The sequence below is a fragment of the Mirounga angustirostris genome, unplaced genomic scaffold (assembly GCF_029215605.1).
Source record: "Mirounga angustirostris isolate CCGP_5_RB_7025 unplaced genomic scaffold, mMirAng1.0.hap1 SCAF_7, whole genome shotgun sequence".
Taxonomy (NCBI): domain Eukaryota; kingdom Metazoa; phylum Chordata; class Mammalia; order Carnivora; family Phocidae; genus Mirounga; species Mirounga angustirostris.
In genome coordinates, this window is record NW_026991715.1 from 69,774,975 (window position 1) to 69,794,130 (window position 19,156).

Below are 19,156 nucleotides of genomic sequence, written 5' to 3' on the forward strand. Positions count from 1 at the left end.
AGTCTTGTGCAAAACTGAAGGAGAGAAGAGGAAGAGTAAATGCAAAAGATCTGAAATAGGAACAGGCTTGACATAATCTAGGAACAGAGAGAATTCTAGAATCAATGGAGTGCTGGAGGGAGGACAGGGATTTGGTGAGGGTGTGGATGAGTTGAAAATTGCTAGGGATGGATGAGTACCCAGTATTCTTTATTTGTATATGATTGAAATTTTCTAGAATAAAAATATTTTTAAATGTGGAGAGAAAACTAGGATAGTTCTTACCATCAAGAAGCTTACACACAACTTGAGAAGGCACTCTATTCAAAGAGTTAGAGAGGAGAAGAGTGTGTGTTGGCAGAGGGCAAGATGGCACACAGGTGTTTAAAACTGTACCATTACTAATGGAGGAAGCCGGATTGCAGCATGGTTCGAGCAGAGCAGGAACAAACAGGCGTGGAGTTCTTTGTGCCTCTTTCTGTGTGCTATGTCTTATAGGTGTTTTCTCATTTACTGTTCATATATTCTGTGAGGTGAGAACCATAGGCAAAAAACTGTTCTGGAACAAGTTAAGTTACTTGTCGTGGGTCGCAAAGCTGATAATGGGAACCTTTTGGGAGAGTAATCTCACTGAAAAAGCCAGCCTGCAGTGGGCTGAGAAAGAGATGGCCAGAGACCAGAGACCTCCTACCAGCTAAATAAGACCTCCAGGAGGTATACTTAAATGTTTAATTTTGTTACTAAGATTTAAAAACCATGAACAAAGAACAAAAACTTTTGCTTTTTGCTTTCCTTAAAGAAGCCAACATTTAGCATCACAGATGCTGCACCCCTTCACAACAAAGGCATTGCTGCCCCCTTTCTGTGAGACTTGAGCTCTCGTTTTTTGCTAGAGTCCTCTTCAAAGAGACTCATTATTTTATTGCAAATGCACTGCTTCATTTTGTGAATTATGGCCTATATAAGTATTTGAGTTCATTTATATACTAATTATATTCAACCTGGAGTGTTATGACACACTAGTGTGAGTCTGATCAGTGAGAGAGAAAGACATAGTCATAGAACTCCATGTAATTTGTCCACCACATGTTGAGAACTACGGTCCAAACCACTTCTGTGGCAATTAATTCTATATTCTATGCCTATTGTAATGTCTCGTGCAGAGTTTTCTTGTGCTGTAAGTGCTAAGTGCCATATGAATGAGTGGTGTGATAATAAATGCTCAGGAATTCAGAGGAGGGCACAATCGTTTCTGCAGTCATTAAGACAAAGAATCTTTTAAAAGGCGGGTCAAAATTTTATAAGAGAAGGAAAATCATTCCAGATGAGAAAAACATCAAAGGAAAAAGGCATGAACTGAGGAAAGTACAAAATATGTACAAGGAGTGGGAAAGCAGACTAGTATATGTGAAGCTTACACTCCTTCATCTAAGAAACTCTAACTCAGGATTACATAGAATCACAGAAATGCTAAAACTAGAAAAGAACTTGCAGATCAAATTACTTAAAACCTTTTTTCTCATAGACAACAACCGAGGTTTTGAGAAGTTGGGTGATTTGCTTAATGGCACATAGCTAATTGGTGAAGGAATTGAGACTAGATCTTCTGATTTCTAATGTTCTTCCTTCATGTTTTCCTTCAATATGGGTTATTTACATTATAGAGAATGAGAGGAAAATATGAGCTGCAGCTGAGTTCTGGATATATTATTTTAATGACCTCAGGTGGCAGTTTCCCTTTTCCTTTCATCACTCACTCACACTTCAAATTCTCAACCAGGAGTTAAACCCATAAAAGTGCTCAGGGAACTTGACAAGTAGAGCAAAGGGTTAAGAGTAGTTGATCTAGGGGCATCCAGCTGTCTCAGTGGGTGGAGTTGGTAGTTGGTGACTCTTGGTCTCAGGTTGTAAGTTTGAGCCTCACATTGGGTGTAGAGATTACTTAAAAATAAAATCTTTTTTTTTTTAAGATTCATTTATTTATTTTAGAGAGAGAGAGTGCAAGTGGGGGGAAGGGGCCTAGGGAAAGGGAGAGGGGAGAGAATCTCAAGGAGACTCCTCACTGAGTGCAGAGTCCCATGCAGGGCTCGATCCCACCACCCTGAGACCATAACCTGAGCTAAAATCAAGAGTCAGACACAACAGACTGAGCCACCCAGGCACCCCAAATCTTTTTCTTTCTTCCTTTCTTTCTTTCTTTCTTTCTTTCTTTCTTTCTTTCTTTCTTTCTTTCTTTCTTTCTCTCTCTCTCTTTCTTTCTTTTCTTTCTTTCTTTCTTTTTTTTTTTTAGATTTGTTAGAGAGAATGTTAGCAGGGGAAGGGGCAGAGGGAGAGAATTTCAAGCAGACTCCCTGTGGAGCACAGAGCCTGACTTGGGGCTCAATCCCACAACCCTGAGATCATGACCTGAGCTGAAATCAAGAGTTGGACGCTCAACAGACTGAGCCACCCTGGTGCCCCCAAAATAAAATCTTTAAAAAAAAGAGTAGTTGATCTATCATACCACTTTCTGCCCTTATGTCCTTACATTTGATCTCATTCAAGAGTGATCTGCCCAACTTCTAAATTATATGCAACTACCATGCTCAGTAAGGGAGAGGAAACGTGTTCTGGCAGGCAAGTCTCAGGCTCAGCCTTTATAATAATAAAGATTGGAATCTGAAAATAATGGTCTCAATGTTGTCTAAAAGAGCTTGACAGACTGACTACCTCTGGCTCTAGGTGATTTCTGGAGGGCGCTGAGGGAGTATGGGCTTGGCATTAGCAGCAGCATCTATAGTGAGATAATGTGTTTGTCATAGTAGCAAGTGAAAAGTCTTCCCAATTAAAAAGAGGAAACAGTATTTCCAAGGAGATGAGATGAGTAGAATCAAATCAGAAACCTGGAGTCATCTTTCACATTACCCTCTTCCTCCCATCCCCCACCTTTTCTCCCTCTCTCATCAATTTAATTTAACCATCTTTTCCTTCTCTCTTCTCCATCCCAGCAACACTACCTGAAAGGAGGCATTTCACATTTCTTGCTTGAATTATCATGGCAGTCTCCTAACTGGCCTTCCTGCCAGTCTTACTTTCTTGTTTCACCCTGACTCCCACTCAACCCATTCATTAGGTACTCTCAGAATGCTTTTTCTAAAACCCAAATGTGATGCAATCATCCCTTACTTCACTACTTCATATACTTCAGTGATTCACCATTTATTTCTAGGTAAAATTAAAACTAAAGGTTCTTCACGATCTAGCCCTGTCTACTTCTCCATCCCTCTGTCTGCCTTACTCTCAGCTCCACTGTCTACTTCTCCATCCCTCTGTCTGCCTCACTCTCAGCTCCACTGTCTACTTCTCCATCCCTCTGTCTGCCTCACTCTCAGCTCCACTGTCTACTTCTCCATCCCTCTGTCTGCCTCACTCTCAGCTCCACTGTCTAAGAAACTTTCTTTGGTGCCTCGTATATACACACTTCCTCACTGTTCAGTGCCATTTTCTATGCTCTTCCCTACCTTTCATTATCTAGAACTACTAGTTTTCATTCAGGAATTCAAAGATATTTACCTTTCACTATTGATTCGCATCAGTGATCAAATAACATATCTGTATATCTCTTAAAACTTACCACTTGTGGGGCGCCTGGTTGGCTCAGTCAGTTAAGCATCCAGCCCTTGGTTTCAGCTCAGGTCGTGATCTCAGAGTCGTGGGATTGAGCCCCACCTCGGGCTCTGCACTCAGCACAGAGTCTACTGGAGATTATCTCCCTCTCCCTCTCTCTCTGCACCTCTACCTGCTCACTCTCTGTCTTCCTCTCTCTCTGTCTCCCTCTCTCTCTAAAATAAATAAATAAACTCTAAAAAACAAACAAACAAAAAACCTTAGCACTTGTGGGGCACCTGGGTGGCTCAGTTGGTTAAGCATCCAACTTTTGATTTCTGCTCGGGTCATTATCTCAGGGTCATGAGATGGAGCCCTGAATCGAGCCCCGTGTGAGTCTGAGCTTGCTTAAGATTCTCTCTCTCCCTCTGCCCCTCCCCCTCAATACGCACACACTCTCTCTCTCTAAAAACAAAAACAAAAACTTACCACTTGCATTATAAATGCAATAAATTATAAATTTGCTTTCTGTCTTACAAATTAGACTAGTATTCTTCATAATCAGATGCTGACCATCTGCATTCCTTTTTTTTTTTATAAAGATTTTATTTATTTATTTGACAGAGAGAGAGACAGTGAGAGTGGGAACACAAGCAGGAGGATTGGGAAAGGGAGAAGCAGGCTTCCCACTGCAGGGAGCTGGGGGCTCGATCCCAGGACCCTGGGATCATGACCTGAGCCAAAGGCAGACGCTTAACGACTGAGCTACCCAGGTGCCCCTTGGCCATCTGCATTCTTAACAAGTACCCAAGATAATTAATGTTCCCACTGAAGTCTAAAAATCATTTTATTATAATAAGAGCTTCCTAAGGGGAAACACTTTTTCTCTGTAATTCTAGTGCCTAACATAGCACCTAACATGTAGTTGGTATTCAATAAGTAACTTTTTTTTTAAGATTTTATTTATCTGTCAGAAAGAGAGAGAGAGGCCAGCAGAGGGAGAAGCAGGCTCTATGAGCCAGCATTACCCTGATACCAAAAGCAGATAAAGTCACTACAAAAAAGAAAACTACAGGGGCGCCTGGGTGGCTCAGTTGGTTGGGCGACTGCCTTCGGCTCAGGTCATGATCCTGGAGTCCCGGGATCGAGTCCCGCGTCGGGCTCCCTGCTCAGCAGGGAGTCAGCTTCTCCCTCTGACCCTCCTCCCTCTCATGCTCTCTGTCTCTCATTCTCTCTCTCGCAAATAAATAAAATCTTAAAAAAAAAAAAAAAAGAAAAAAAGAAAACTACAGACCAGTATCTCTGATGAACATAGATGCAAAGATCCTCGACAAAACATTAACCAGCTGCATATAACAATATATTTTTAAAAAATCATTCACCATGATCAAGTGGGATTTATTCCTGGAATGCAAGCGTGGTTCAATACACAACTACCATACTCAGTAAGGGAGAGCAGGGAGCCCGATGCAAGGACTCAATTCCAGGACCCTGGGATCATGACCTGAGCCTAACCAGACACTTAACCGACTGGGTCACCCAGGCGTGCCTCAATAAGTAACTCTTGAATTAATACAAGTGTTTAAGTTTTGAGTATTTCTACCCTTTCAAAGAGATTTTATCAGGTTGCCACCTATGGTAATAAGACTCATTTAAAAATTATTCCCTGTGCCACTGGTATTGGAAATTGGAAATCTCCTTGGTGATCTGCCAGTTCTCCAGCTAAGTGACTATTAAATCTGACCGTTGTTCTATTTTTTCACCCTTGATGGCCTTTAAACCTTTTCTATGAGAAGTATTTAGTCTTATTGGTTTTGTTAACAAGTATAGAAGAATGATTCTCAAACTTAAATATACCGGAAAGACCTGGAGAACTTGTTAAAAATAGAGATGACTGAACCCCAATTGCATAGATTCTAATTCAGTATTTAAGAGAGGAAAGGCAAGGGTCTCTATTTTTAATAAGATCTTAGAAAATTACCCCTATAAAAATAGATCTACATATTCTATAAATATAGAAAAGGTTGACATTTCTACAAACTGGTAGACACTTGTTTTATTTCCTCTAAAGAAATACTGTGGTCTGTTTTGAAAGAAATTACCAGCACACTTTACAAATAGCTCTTGAAGTTTAACATTGCTGTATTTTGCCTTGATTGGCTTGTCCAGTAACTTAATGTACTTAAAGGGAAATCCAATGTCTACTTTTCTTCTTTCGCTCTTGGTAGATATAAAGATAGATTGAAAACTCATCAAAGTTAGCCAAGGAATTCGGAGTGTGATCATACAGTTTGGCTCGTGTGTGCCCACATGACACTCTTCCTGTGCACAACCTTCTTACTAGATGACAAAATCAAATCTTACTCTAAACTTTGAATCTATTCTTATTTTCCATAACAACCACACCAGGATCTGTAGTAACCTGAACCCATGATAACAACTGGGGGAGAGGGTGCTTTAGGATGAGGATGAGAAAGCACAGTAATACATCTTCCTTCTCCTTATCTCTCGTACACTGCCCAGGAGTGGCATGGTGATCATAGCCATGGAACCATTTTCAGAATAGAAGATTTATCATTTAATACAAGGATCATTAGCTGAGTCTATCTGTCCCTCTGTCTTGTTTATTGTCTCCCCTCTCGACTTTTATATCTACCCCAAAAGATGCCATGAAAAGACGTCCTTTATCTTATTTGTCCCAGGCTGGGACAAATGTCACTGTCTTGACCAACGATGAGAAAGGAGCGCTACTCTGCTAAATTCAGCATAAGCCATTATGGTCCTCAGAGTGCAAAAATGCTTTAAAAGTGGAGTCAGAATACTCAGAATCTTTTTAAAGTTTGTTTTTGATGATACCTGGGTACATGATGATCTGAAAATCCAAGGGGAACCTGGGAGAATCCCTGTCACAGCCAGATGGAGTCAGAATACCTTTGTGAACTATAGTCTCTCATGCTGTTATTAGAAATGAAATAGTTCTATAATACAGAAGAGCAATCCTGTTTTACAGACTGTAGAAATATACCAATACAGAAAATAGATAATATCTGTGGATTTTCTGTTTATCTATATTGTGAATAAAATTCTGATGGATTTTTAAGTATAGTTCTTACACATTTAAATGTCAAAGTTTTTTGGATTAGAGAGTTTTATAGAAATACATTTGTTATTTTATAATCAAAGTCAATTATAAAATAATATTTTATTTAATAGAATTTTTTCAAAGCTAGTTTTGCTGTAATGGAGCTCTTTAATAAAAGCAAAGGATTTTGGTATAGGACCCTAGCTTTAGACCATGTGTAATATATACCCATTTATGTTGTACTTTAAAAAAATTGACATGAACTATTAATGTGATCACTTGATTTTATGATTTGGTTTAGGCTGTTTAACAATTTCTTCAGTGAAACATTGTCTTTTACATATATTTTCTCCAATTATGACATCTTTGCCTGTTCTAATTCATATCCTACTGAGCTTAATAAATAGGGAATATAACCTGAAAAGAAAAAAAGAGTGGCCAAGTCTGAAACCTTAATTTGAAAAAATGTATTAATAATTGCTTTCTAAAAATGAATGCTTTTCTATTTAGCACCACATAAAGTATTAGTGGAAACTTTATGAGAAAAATTGTTTTACTGAATTTCTTCAATTAAACCACTAGATGGCAATATCTTTGTTTCTTTGTGATTCCCCTAGACACAGGGTTCTTGAAAAAAACACTAGCGTATGTTTTAAAGCTCTGACCTCAGCTACCAAATTGCTGTTCCTAAATTTTAAAGAAGGAAAACTACAGAGGAGAAAACCCCAGTCCAGTTAAAGAGTACTTTATTGTATTTGGGTTGTAGTAAATTAACATCCTTCCCTAATAACCAAAGAAGTCCCTGAGTCACTCAGGTGGTAAAGGATCGGCTTCACTTTGGAACCAACGAACTTTCAAGATTCTAGGCTTGTAAGGAGACCAGGTACAGAAAGACACCGCTGAAACAGCACTCTCGAATCTATCTTCATTACTTTCCACTACTTTTTTTTCATTTCTTACCTACTTTCACCATCTCTAAAATCTTTTTCTTCTTTGTGTATTAAAAAACACAGCCAAGGGTGGAAGGAAGGGTGTGAGGGCAGATAAACCTTCTGGGGGAGATTACTTTACCAGAGATAATTTTACATACTGCATGCAAAAACTATAGTCATTATACTCAAAATATTCTTTTTATCTTAAGATTATTACCACTAATTTTTGTGTAATTTAAGTTTACATATTTAATAACCTGTCTGAGTTTCTTTTTTATTTGGAACTATTGAAATATAATCAAAGTGTTGGGTATTTAACTGCTAAGGTGTAATGTTCAAAAAGAAACAAATACTTTTTAGTCCATGTAAATATAAAATCAACACATGTGAAAGATTTTTTTTTAAGATTTATTTATTTATTTTAGAGAGAGAGAGAGAAACTGGTTAATAAGCTATAGGGCAATAAAATTTAATACTTGTAATCTTTTCTACAAGAAGAAATAAATTTTATATTTATAAGACAAAATAAATTTTTTTATTTGCATTGCCATTTGCAAGAATTACCTGAATTACTGTTAGTTTTATATAAGTGAATTTCTACTGTATTGAAATGTAAAATAACCTCATCAGTAGAAAATGATCGAAGATATGAAACTTTAATCTCCAGAAGATCTGCAAAACTCAGTAATCTCTTCTGTTCCTTTCCAAGTAATCAACAATTTTTCCTAACATTACCATTTTTAAAAATAGTTATGTTGTGGGATGAGCAATATAATTAAAGAAAGAGCCATAATATTCCATGTGCTGAAATATTAGGGCAAACCACAAGGAGGTTTTTGTTTTTGTTTTGTTTTTTGGCACTAGATTTCCTGCACAAATGGTTACAAGGACCAATGATTAAATTAGGAATGCTGTCATTAAGATTTGGAATAAACCCATTAGCAGACGATGGGTTTCCTTAATTCTAGAAGTAGATGTCAGAGGAAGAGAGCAAAGAATTGTTCCTAAATTAAAGGAGAACAGAAATCACTTATTTCTGACTTGGCTCACTATTTTAAGTGTGATGTGGTGCCACAAAATATTCTCAACTGTGGAAATGTGTCCCAATTCCTCCAGACATTAGATTTGGAAAAAAGTAAGAGAATACAGTACATCTAATGAACAAAGTAAAAAAGATTAGGTTTGCAAACACAAATGCCTATAAGGACAAGGCAGATAAAAATGAGTAAAGTGGAGGGGGGATATAAAACAGCCAACAGTAGGGGAACTATGACAGATTGGGAAGCTCGTGCAAAATCTAAAGAGAGACTACGATTGGGGTCCAATAATTGGTGCTATATGGAAATACAGATCCCAAAAGGCAGATTTTCAGCTTTTTGAAGAGAAACAAGAAAGCCAAATTGTTATATGGATTCTCCTGGGTTTTTTTAGATGCTGACCACTTAACCCACAAATATATAAGTAAGCAAATACACTCATACATAAATAAACATGATGTGTTTTTTCTTCCTCCCCCCAAAAACTTTCCCTAAGAGAATTTTCTAGAATCTCTCTCCCATTTGAAGTCTGTTGAAGGGGCAAGTTCTGAGAAGTAAGAGTGTGATTGGAGAAGTAGTGGCAAGAATTGAACTGCAGTGATATGCAGGTAAACAATAAATATGTGTAAACTGCATACCTGTGAGCCAACTGGGAGACAATGGAAATGGGTTCCTTTGGGGGCTTGGACTTCTCATAACTTAGGAGTAACTTGAGCATCAAAGATCAGTTATATCACTTCTTCCAGCCCCACTGCTGCAGTGCTGAGTTCATTGAACGTAATCTATAAATATTTGCTGATTGAGTTGTCATTCAGATAACAAGTCAAGTGTAAGGATCAATATAACAACATTAATTTTTTCTCAACTTTTTTTGTAACTCATATTCTGTGTGTGTGTGTGTACACACTGTCTTAATTCCTTAAAATCAGTGGGGAAGGGAAGGTGTGAATGAATTTTTAGTAGATTCCAGAACGGAACTGGGGATATATTATCACCACAGCATGCTTTACTCCTTTATCCCCTAAGGATGTCACAAAACTGTAAATAATGTGTATTTTTTTTTTCAAGATTTCATTTATTTATTTGACAGCAAGAGAGGGAACAAAAGCAGGGGGAGTGGGAGAGGGAGAAGCAGGCCTCCTGCTGAGCAGGGAGCCCGATATGGGGCTCGATCCCAGGACCCCGGGATCATGACCTGAGCCGAAGGCAGACGCTTAACGACGGAGCCACCCAGGCGCCCCAATAATGTGTATTTTAACTGGCCATGGCCTCTGTAAGGACTTATACTAGGTATCCACCACCACCATAGCCTATTGGTCCACCTGGAGACACCTGACCTAAACTGAACCAATCAGATTCTTTTTCTTGAGACTTTTGAATACAGATACTGAGCCAGTGAGTAAGAAGCTGCTAAATAAATACTTAACTGAAAGGTCAGGGAAAGACCTACAAAGAACAGCAAATCAAAGCTAAGCTCAAGGTAATTTATGCGGGGGGCGCCTGGGTGGCTCAGTTGGTTAAGCGACTGCCTTCGGCTCAGGTCATGATCCTGGAGTCCCGGGATCGAGTCCCGCATCGGGCTCCCTGCTCGGCAGGGAGTCTGCTTCTCCCTCTGACCCTCCTCCCTCTCATGCTCTCTGTCTCTCATTCTCTCTGTCTCAAATAAATAAATAAAATCTTAAAAAAAAAAAAAAGTAATTTATGGGGGGAGCAGAGATGCCACAAGTAAACCCAGAAGCACAGAGAGAAGCAGAAGCCAGATGAAAGGAAAAGTTGGGTTTTTGAAATGGCCAGTTTTCTCCTTTAGATAAACCTGTCTTTACTGATGCTAATTTGAGTGTGTATTTGTTACAACCACACAATTCATAATCTCTGTCTACTAGTTGTGGTACCACCAGATGCAGGAAACTCATCCTTGGCAGACTGGAGAGACCTTGTTAATGTGACCTGAGAACACAGTGTGGTCTCCATGGTGATTCTTAGAGCAGATTCCCCAGTGCTTTTTATCTACAGCTCTGAAGGTTAAATTAAAATGTTGCTAAAAAAATGAAATAGAACCTCAAGAGTCAAATTGAGTTTTCCTTGGCATTGGCATGTCCTATGTAATTCTCTCAACATACATTATTTCTATTAAAAATATCAAGCTCTTGGTGACTGCTAGGCCTACATTTCAAGGTTGTAATTTTTACAGTTTTAGCTATAAGAAACATCATTTTATTTTTTAAAAATTAGTCCATTTTACCGTCTACTTAATAGTCAGGCATTTTAAAAGCTTTAAATAGCCTATATAGCTCAATGGAAACAAATCACCTCAATCTAAATGTGTTCTCCTTGATTCCTTGATCAATGATTCAGTTACTTTTTTGTTCTTTTCCTCATTGTATCTCATTTTTTTTACAATAGCTTACCATACTCTCTGAGTTGATAATATAGAACACATTTCCAATATTTTTTATTTGTGTATTCATTTGTTTATTCTCACAGTATTTAGCTTAGTATGAGGTATCTTGTAGGTATTAAATAAATAAGAATTAAAATGAATGATAAAGGATGCATACATAAGCCCAAAACAGTTTTTTTTCTAAGTTTTATTTATTTAAGTAATATCTACACCTCATGTGGGGTTTAAACTCATCACCCTGAGATCCAGAGTCATATACTCTTCCAACTGAGCCAGCTGGGCACCCCTAAAACAGTTTTTTATAACATTTTTTCAAATCTTTTACTAGCAAGTAGCTTTATAATTATATCTAACTATGCCAACTATGTGGACAATTATGTTATACATAATTAAATTTAATTATATTATTATATATTATATATATTATATTATTTTGCTGTGTACAGCAATAAGAACAAATAAACTCTTCAGCTTCTCTACCTCTAGTAACAAGCTTCACTGGACATTAGTTTTAACTATCAGTAAAATGTATAAGTATTAAATGATATTGAGCTGGAAAGTACTATTGAAACCAGTGTTTTAGGGAAATTATTCTAATGGTAGTGCTCAGGATTGGTTATTAATATCAACAGTACACATAGACTCCAATCATTTGGAATAATTAGGCTTACCACCTTGAATAATTCTAGCCTACCCAAAGATTGGCCTGAAATAGCCTTCTGGTGGATTCCTCAGTTATTCATTTGATGGATTACTGAGAACCTACCTTGAACATATTTGTCATATCCAAAGAGCAACAAGGGAGCAAAGGGACAGGAATTGAGTGAACTGGGATAGAGTAGTAAAAGATTGGAGTGGTAAGCAGGTAGATTGGTAACATCTTATAAAACGATATAGGTCATCATCAGGATTTAACTTTTATTTGGGATGAGGGGAAAAAATATGTTGAAGGTTTTGGGCAGAGGAGTGATATGATCCACCTTATGAATATTAAAAGGTCACTTGAGATCCTTGCTGAGAATACACTGTGGGGAGCCAAGGGAGGAGAAGAGAGACCAGTAAGAATTTGGTTATTGCAATAATTCAGATGACATTTGATAGGAGCTGGGGCCAGGGTAATAGTAGTGGAGATAGTGAGAAATACTCAAATTGTTAATTTAAGTTAGATTTTTGAAGGCAGAACTGATAGGACATGTCAAAAGTGGGCTATATCAGTTAGGAATTGTGTTTGGTGATTAAGAACAGAAATATACCTAAAGTGTTTATTTTTTAATGTAAAATCATTCCAGAAGTAAGCCATGCATGATGAAATGGTAGCTCTCTACAGTTATAAGGAACTCAAGTTCCTTCTCATTTTCTGCTTTACCATTGCTACACCGTAGTTTTCTTTTTCAAGGGCATAGGTTACTGAGAAATCCATTCATTAGGTCCTTTTTCATGACTGGAGAAAAGAGAAAGGAGGAGAAGCCAAAAATGTCTTCTTCTCAGCTAAGCTGAACCTTTTAAGCAACCTTTCCAGAAGTACTACACAACATTTTGACTTACAACTTTTTAGCTAGAATTTAGTCACAAGGCCACACTTCCCTACAAGGAATGTATGGGAAATGTAGTCTTTCAGGTGAGAACATTATTACTGCCACCCAAAAACCCTGCTGTTCTGTTACTAAGGAAAATTGGAAGAATGGATACTGGTGCTAACTAGCACCCTCTGCCATATGGATATGAGATAAATTGAAAGGTCAAGGTTGACCAGAAGGAAAAGACTTTTATCCTTTCTATGCCAGGGCCCCTTTAGCTCTCCAATGAAGCTTATGACCTGCCCCCTCAGAACAGTTTTAAGTGTATGAAGTGAAATAATAAGATTACAAAGGAAATCAATTATATTGAAATACCATTATCAAAATAATAAAATATTGGTGATAAATATATGTGCTTCTTTATAGTTGTTCCTGTAACTCAGAGCAGTGATAAATATTAAAGATATTTTGAGATCTCTGCAACAACTATCATGTAATATAAAAATATCTGTGATTTTTGTTGGTGACAAAGTAACAGATACTACTAACACTATTGTGGTTTATTGCCTGTAATAATAATCAAAGGAAATAATATCAGTTATACATTAGTGGCATGATAAGTATAAATTTCCCATTCAAGTTTATAGACTCCTTGATCCCTTGAACCTTCATTAATCCAAAGATAAGGACACTTTTCAAAAGATTTCAGTCTGTGCGACTGGAAGGACATAGATGCAATTATTGAGGTTTGAGAGAAAAAAATTCGGAGTTCATTTTTGGATATGCTGAATTTGAGATGTCTATGTTATTAGATAGATTTGGATTCAGTAAAACTAATAGAAAAATCCAAACCACCAGTGGCTTAAATAACATAAACACATAAAAGCCTGACACAGACAATCCAGAGTTGGCATGATGGTCCCATAGTGTCAATACCCAGGATCCTTCTGTCTTGTTGCTCCACCATGTGTTTTTCAGTTCCCAAGTTCCATCTGTGGTACAAGATGGCTTTGGGGCCTGCAGTCATTGTATCCATTTTAAGTGCCTACAGCAGAATTCTTGCATGCAATGAGTATTTGTTGAGTGAACACGATAGAGATACAAGTGCAATCATCTTCCTGGAAGTAATAGCGCAAGTTTTAAGAGGGGCAAGATTTTTAAGAAAGAGAATAGCTCTATGTGTGTATGTGTGTATAAAAGCATATATATTTGAGATTTTTTCTTAAAAATCCAATTGGATACCTAAAAGCATATGTGTATGTGTGTGTCTACATTCGTATGCACCACACACACGCATGTGGAAGGCCCACATTTAGAAGAGCTCTACACTTGGTTTAATGCTCTGCCATTGCCATCTTGCAATTCTTCATAATTTCTGAACAGGAAGCCCCACAAATTATATAGGTGGTTCTGTGAACAAGCTTTTTATTTGATTTTTATTTGATTTGGAACCTTAGATCAGTCTTCACATTGTACTTTGTCTGCTGGAGAAAACGAAGCCATGATAAAATGGAGTGAATGGTCCTGGAATCAGGAGTGAGGTGGTAAAATTGCAAGTTTTGGCTCCCACAAAAAGTCTTAGTTCCCATCAAATAACATACATTTAACATAACATGTAGAATTATTCCACATAAGCCACACAGGTACCTGAATAACCACATATTGTGACTTGATGGACTCTAGAATAATACTGCTTTACTGTATTCACTGTATTTACTATAATTCAAAACAAAGAAATTCAACTCCCTTGTTTGTCAGAAAAGGCCCTTAAGAGAAATTCCAAGTCCTGAGACAATTCTGTCTATGGTGGTTGGATGACAGCAAGAAATAAAGTTAAAAAAGAACTTGGGTAGTAAGACAAAGAGGCTGGTGGCAGATAAGAATTAAAAAAAAAAAAAGAGAAAGAAATAGAGGATCTTGAGAGATTGTATCATCAGGGATGCAGCTGGCTGTTCTAAAGTTGCATTCATCAGCTACCCTTCCATCAATCAAACATAGGCAACTCTTCATCCTCTAAACCAGCCAAAGTGACTGCCCCTAGCAGTTATGAAGCTCGGTTGGAGAACTGGTTTGGACTACGTCTAAATACAGAAGAGGAGTGGGGCACCTGGTGGCTCAGTGGGTTTAGCGTCCTACTCTTGATTTCGCCTGAGGTCAGGATCCCAGGGTGGTGAGATCGGGCTCTGTGCTTAGTGGGGAGTCTGCTTCTCTCCTCCCTCTCTCTCTGGCCTGCAACCCCTCCCCCAATTTGTGCGTTCTTTCTCTCTCTTTCTCTATTTAAAATAAATAAATAAATCTTTAAGAAAAAAATGGAAGAGGAGAGACTGACCAACTTGTCATTTGTTGCAACTGGATTTTTTTAATTTAAAATATGTTGATTACTCCAATCCAAAAGACCCTGATTATCTTGGAAAGGGTGGGGGAAATAATATGGGTTAACAAATGTATTACTTAAAGTTACCTAAGTTGACACTCAAAATATAAATATAATAATATTTCTAGCAGCAGTTCTTAATCCATCCTCCAAGCATCACATTAACCAATGAAACTTTTAAGCACTGAGATAACCAGGCTTTTAAAATCACAGATCCCCAGATATACTGTTTAATTGGTTTATGTACATCCCAGGCATTCATATTTTTAAAAACTCCTACGTGAGTCAAATGTTCAGTCAAGGCTGAGAATTTTTATTTCTCTTCTATATAAAGAAATTAAAATATCAATCTACTTTTTTCCCTACCACCCAAATACCTCTGGATTGTTTTTTGTTGTTTGTTGTTCATTGTTTTGTTTTGTTTTTAAGTTGGATGTTAGGTCTGGGATCATCTTACTTAAACTTGAGTTAATGGCAGACTTGTAATTCACTTTTGGTGAGCCCTGGGATTACCTAAGAAAGATAGGCAGTCACTTGCAGAACAACTGCAGAAATGAGTATGTGTTGAGCTGATTCACATGGTTTTATTTTTCTTTTTCTTTTTTAATATTTTATTTATTTATTTGAGAGAGAGAACACAAGCAGAGGTGAGAGGCAGAGGGAAAGGCAGACTCCCCTTGAGCAGGGAGCCCAATGTGGGGCTGGATCCCAGGACCCTGAGATCAGGCCCCAGTCAAAGGCAGTGGCTTAATTGACTGAGCCACGCAGCACCCCTGATTCACATGATTTTAAAGAAGCCTTATGCAGCATAGCGTGCTCCAGGGTGAACAGCAGCAGGACTTATTTAATAACGGTGAATGGACTTTCATGCAGTGCAGGGAAAGCCACTAACTGATGCAATAAAAGTTCAGCTAACTGGACCCTGGGAAATAAAAGGATTCTGGGTGGCAGCTTTCTGGATAACTGGATGATCTTTCCTTTAAGCTTCAAAACCTACTTTAACCATTTGGGTTGTAAATAGTTGTAAATTGTGTTATATATTTGCTGTTTTCCTAAGAAATTTCTTGAATATAATTTAATCTTTTCTTGATAATATAGAGTCTTTATCATTATCAACTATTATAGAGCAATCCGTCAATTGTAGTGGAAGCTGGAAATGGTGAAGTGAGATAGATTATCCAAGGTCAATAGAACTTGACTTTCTAACTTGAGGGCCCAGACTTACTCTAATCATGGCTGTTAAAAGATAAAGTGAGGCATATTAAAATTTTTAAGAGTTTATTTGAGCAAAAATCAATTCCAGTAAAGCAGCATCCAATCTAGTAGATAGAAAGGAGCTTTGAGGAGCCATAATGAAACACTTTTATAACCAGAAGGGTGTGGGAACAAGGAAGTTATACTAGACAAAAAAACAGATTCGTTATTCCAAAATTACTTTTCTTTAGTGGATGGCAGTGGTCTCTCAGGGAAATTACCCAACTAGTACTGATCAAGCAATTCCTGATTGACTGGTTTAAGATAACATTTCTGGGAAAACCAAAACTGTAATTAGGTTAAGTCTCAGTTTGTTGACATGGGGCTTAGCATAAGTGACTCCATTTTCAACCTGTTGTCTTGTTTTTAACATGGCCCAGAGCCGTGATCACACAGGATTAAACTTATAAGATGTTTATTGGTGGGGAGAGATGGTGCAAGAATTCCAAATTTGTAATTATGACTCTCCCACATTTTTCAATATCACTGGAAATATTGGTGTTATGAAAACTAGCACATTTTTCCTAATTTTCAAGCTCCAAGGGAAGCCAAATGAAAATTAGAAACAAATTTATAGATTTATCTTGAGAAATCTGTGTAACTGAGACTCAAAATTAGTCATCAAAGTTAAAGTTTTCTCTGTTTTGAGGGAGTATACAATAATGGTTAAGAGTGTGGATTTTGGAACCAAACTGCCTAGATTTTAATCCTAGTTCATTTATCTATAAACTCTGTTTATAGATATCTGCTAACAAAGGTGTGGAGGGAGGCAAACTATTAATTGCACCTGCTTTATAGTACGTTGTTGTGAGGAACAAATAATGTAAGTGAATCAAAACAGTGTTAGGCATATAAAAAGTGTTGTAAAGCAGGCCAATATGAGAATAAGTCATATTAAAGGATGATTTTCAGAGATGGTTAGAAATCATGGCTCTGATATAGATATAAAATGAAGATGTGTCAAAGATTCTATTTAACTTATTCTTTTTTTTTAAGTTTATTTATTTAAGTAATCTCTACACCCAATGTGGGGCTTGAACTCCTGACCAAGAGATCAAGAGTTGCATGCTCTTCCAACTGAGCCAGCCAAGCACCCCTGTTTAACTTATTCTTAATAAGAGAACCAGGAAAATGTCACAACTGGTTAAAAGGAAAAGTCAAAGAACAGAGATATCTGTAGACCAAAAATATTGAAATGAATATGTAGAGGGACATAAAATTTGCTTTTTGTCATGAAAGGGTTCCTATTCTCCTTCTACCAGAAGGAATTTATTTGCATGTCTATAGACAAGAATTTCATGCATTGCTATTTACTCTTCCAAGGCAAGGAAACCAAACCCAAGAAACTCTCTGAATGGTGTTTCAATAAACAGTACCTATTAATTTGGGAAAATCCCTCATTCTTGAAGTATCCAAAATATCCTAATGTTTTTGGTCTGCCAGGAAGCAAACTTCTTCCCACTTGTAAGTCTGGAACTGTCTTGGTCCGTCCAGGCTACTGTTACAAAAATACCATAGACTAGGTGGCTTATAAACAGCAGAAATGTATTATAATTCTGGAGGCTGTGAAGTCCAAGATCAAGACAGATTCCATGTCTGGTGAAGACCTGCTTCCTGATTCATAGACAATTGCCTTTTCACTGCATCCTTGCATGGCCAAAGGGATGAGGGAACTCTCTGGGACCTCTTTTGTATGGGCATTAATCCCTTTCATATAGATTCTGCCCTCATGACCTAATCACCTCCCAAGGTTTCCATCTCCAAATACCAGCATGTTAGGGATTACGTTTCAACATATAAATTTTGGGGGACACAAAGTTCAGTCTATAGCAGAGACTCTGTAAGTCAGGCAACGGCCAGCTTTCCAGAATGGACTCAGTAGGCAGTGGGTGCATAAGTAAGATCAGTTTTTAATTCCCGAAAAGTAGCCTATAATATCTGGTTAAATGAGTACCATTCTTAAATATGACATTGTAGGCACAGCCTTGCTTCTATTAATGATTTTTCCAATTATAGCCTAGCAAAAAGGGGGACAGATTCTCACTGAAACCATGCAAATAACTATAGTACCTTGCAAAATAAGTATATCATTAAAAGTGTCTGAATGTTGAGCCTGGGGCTGGTCAATGAGAAGCTGACACCTTTTTTAAATGTTTTCAGTTTACAAAAAGTTTATTGAATTGCTGTGGACTACAGATAGCTTAAGAAGGAAAGGCAAGGGCTTCTTTATATATCTAGAAAATAGAACATTAAGACAGTATCAACAGGATGCCTGGGTGGCTCGGTTGGTTAAGTGTCTGCCTTTGGCTCGGGTCATGATCCCAGGGTCCTGGGATCCAGTCCCACATCAGGCTCCTTGAGCATGCTTCTTCTCCCTCTGCCTGCCACTCCCCCTGCTTGTGCTCTCTCTCTCTGACAAATAAATAAATAAAATCTTAAAACTAAATAAATAAATAAATAAATAAATAAATAAATAAAAGGACCCAAAAAAGTACTTAAAAAAAAAAGACAATATCAACAATATTTTAAACAAATAACCACAATAAAAATTTCCCTTATCAGTTTATTCAGTACTATGTAAGAAATTCTTTTTCACTAGATCTTGAGATGGCAGTCTTGTGAAGCCATCTGCTTCTCAACTAAAGGGTTCTAGAATCCTGACGCCAGCCCCCAGTATGGTCTGAAAGTTGTCTAAATGATACCATGAAAAGCTTATACCCAAGAGCCTGTTCTTTGAAGTGTCAATAGTTTGAAGTAGCTGGCACATTCCTTTTCCACTGGGCTCTGAAATGATTCTTCTTTGTTAAATACACACACTCAGACCTGTAGCTGATTGTAGATTGCTTCAGGCAAGCATAAGAATAAAACAAAACTGTCCATAGACGAGAGAGACTTAAAATGGCTATGACTAATTTATTACTAATAATTTTCAAATTTAAAAGATCTAATGAGAGTTCATAATAAGATTAATGTAACTGACAAAGAAATTGGTTGT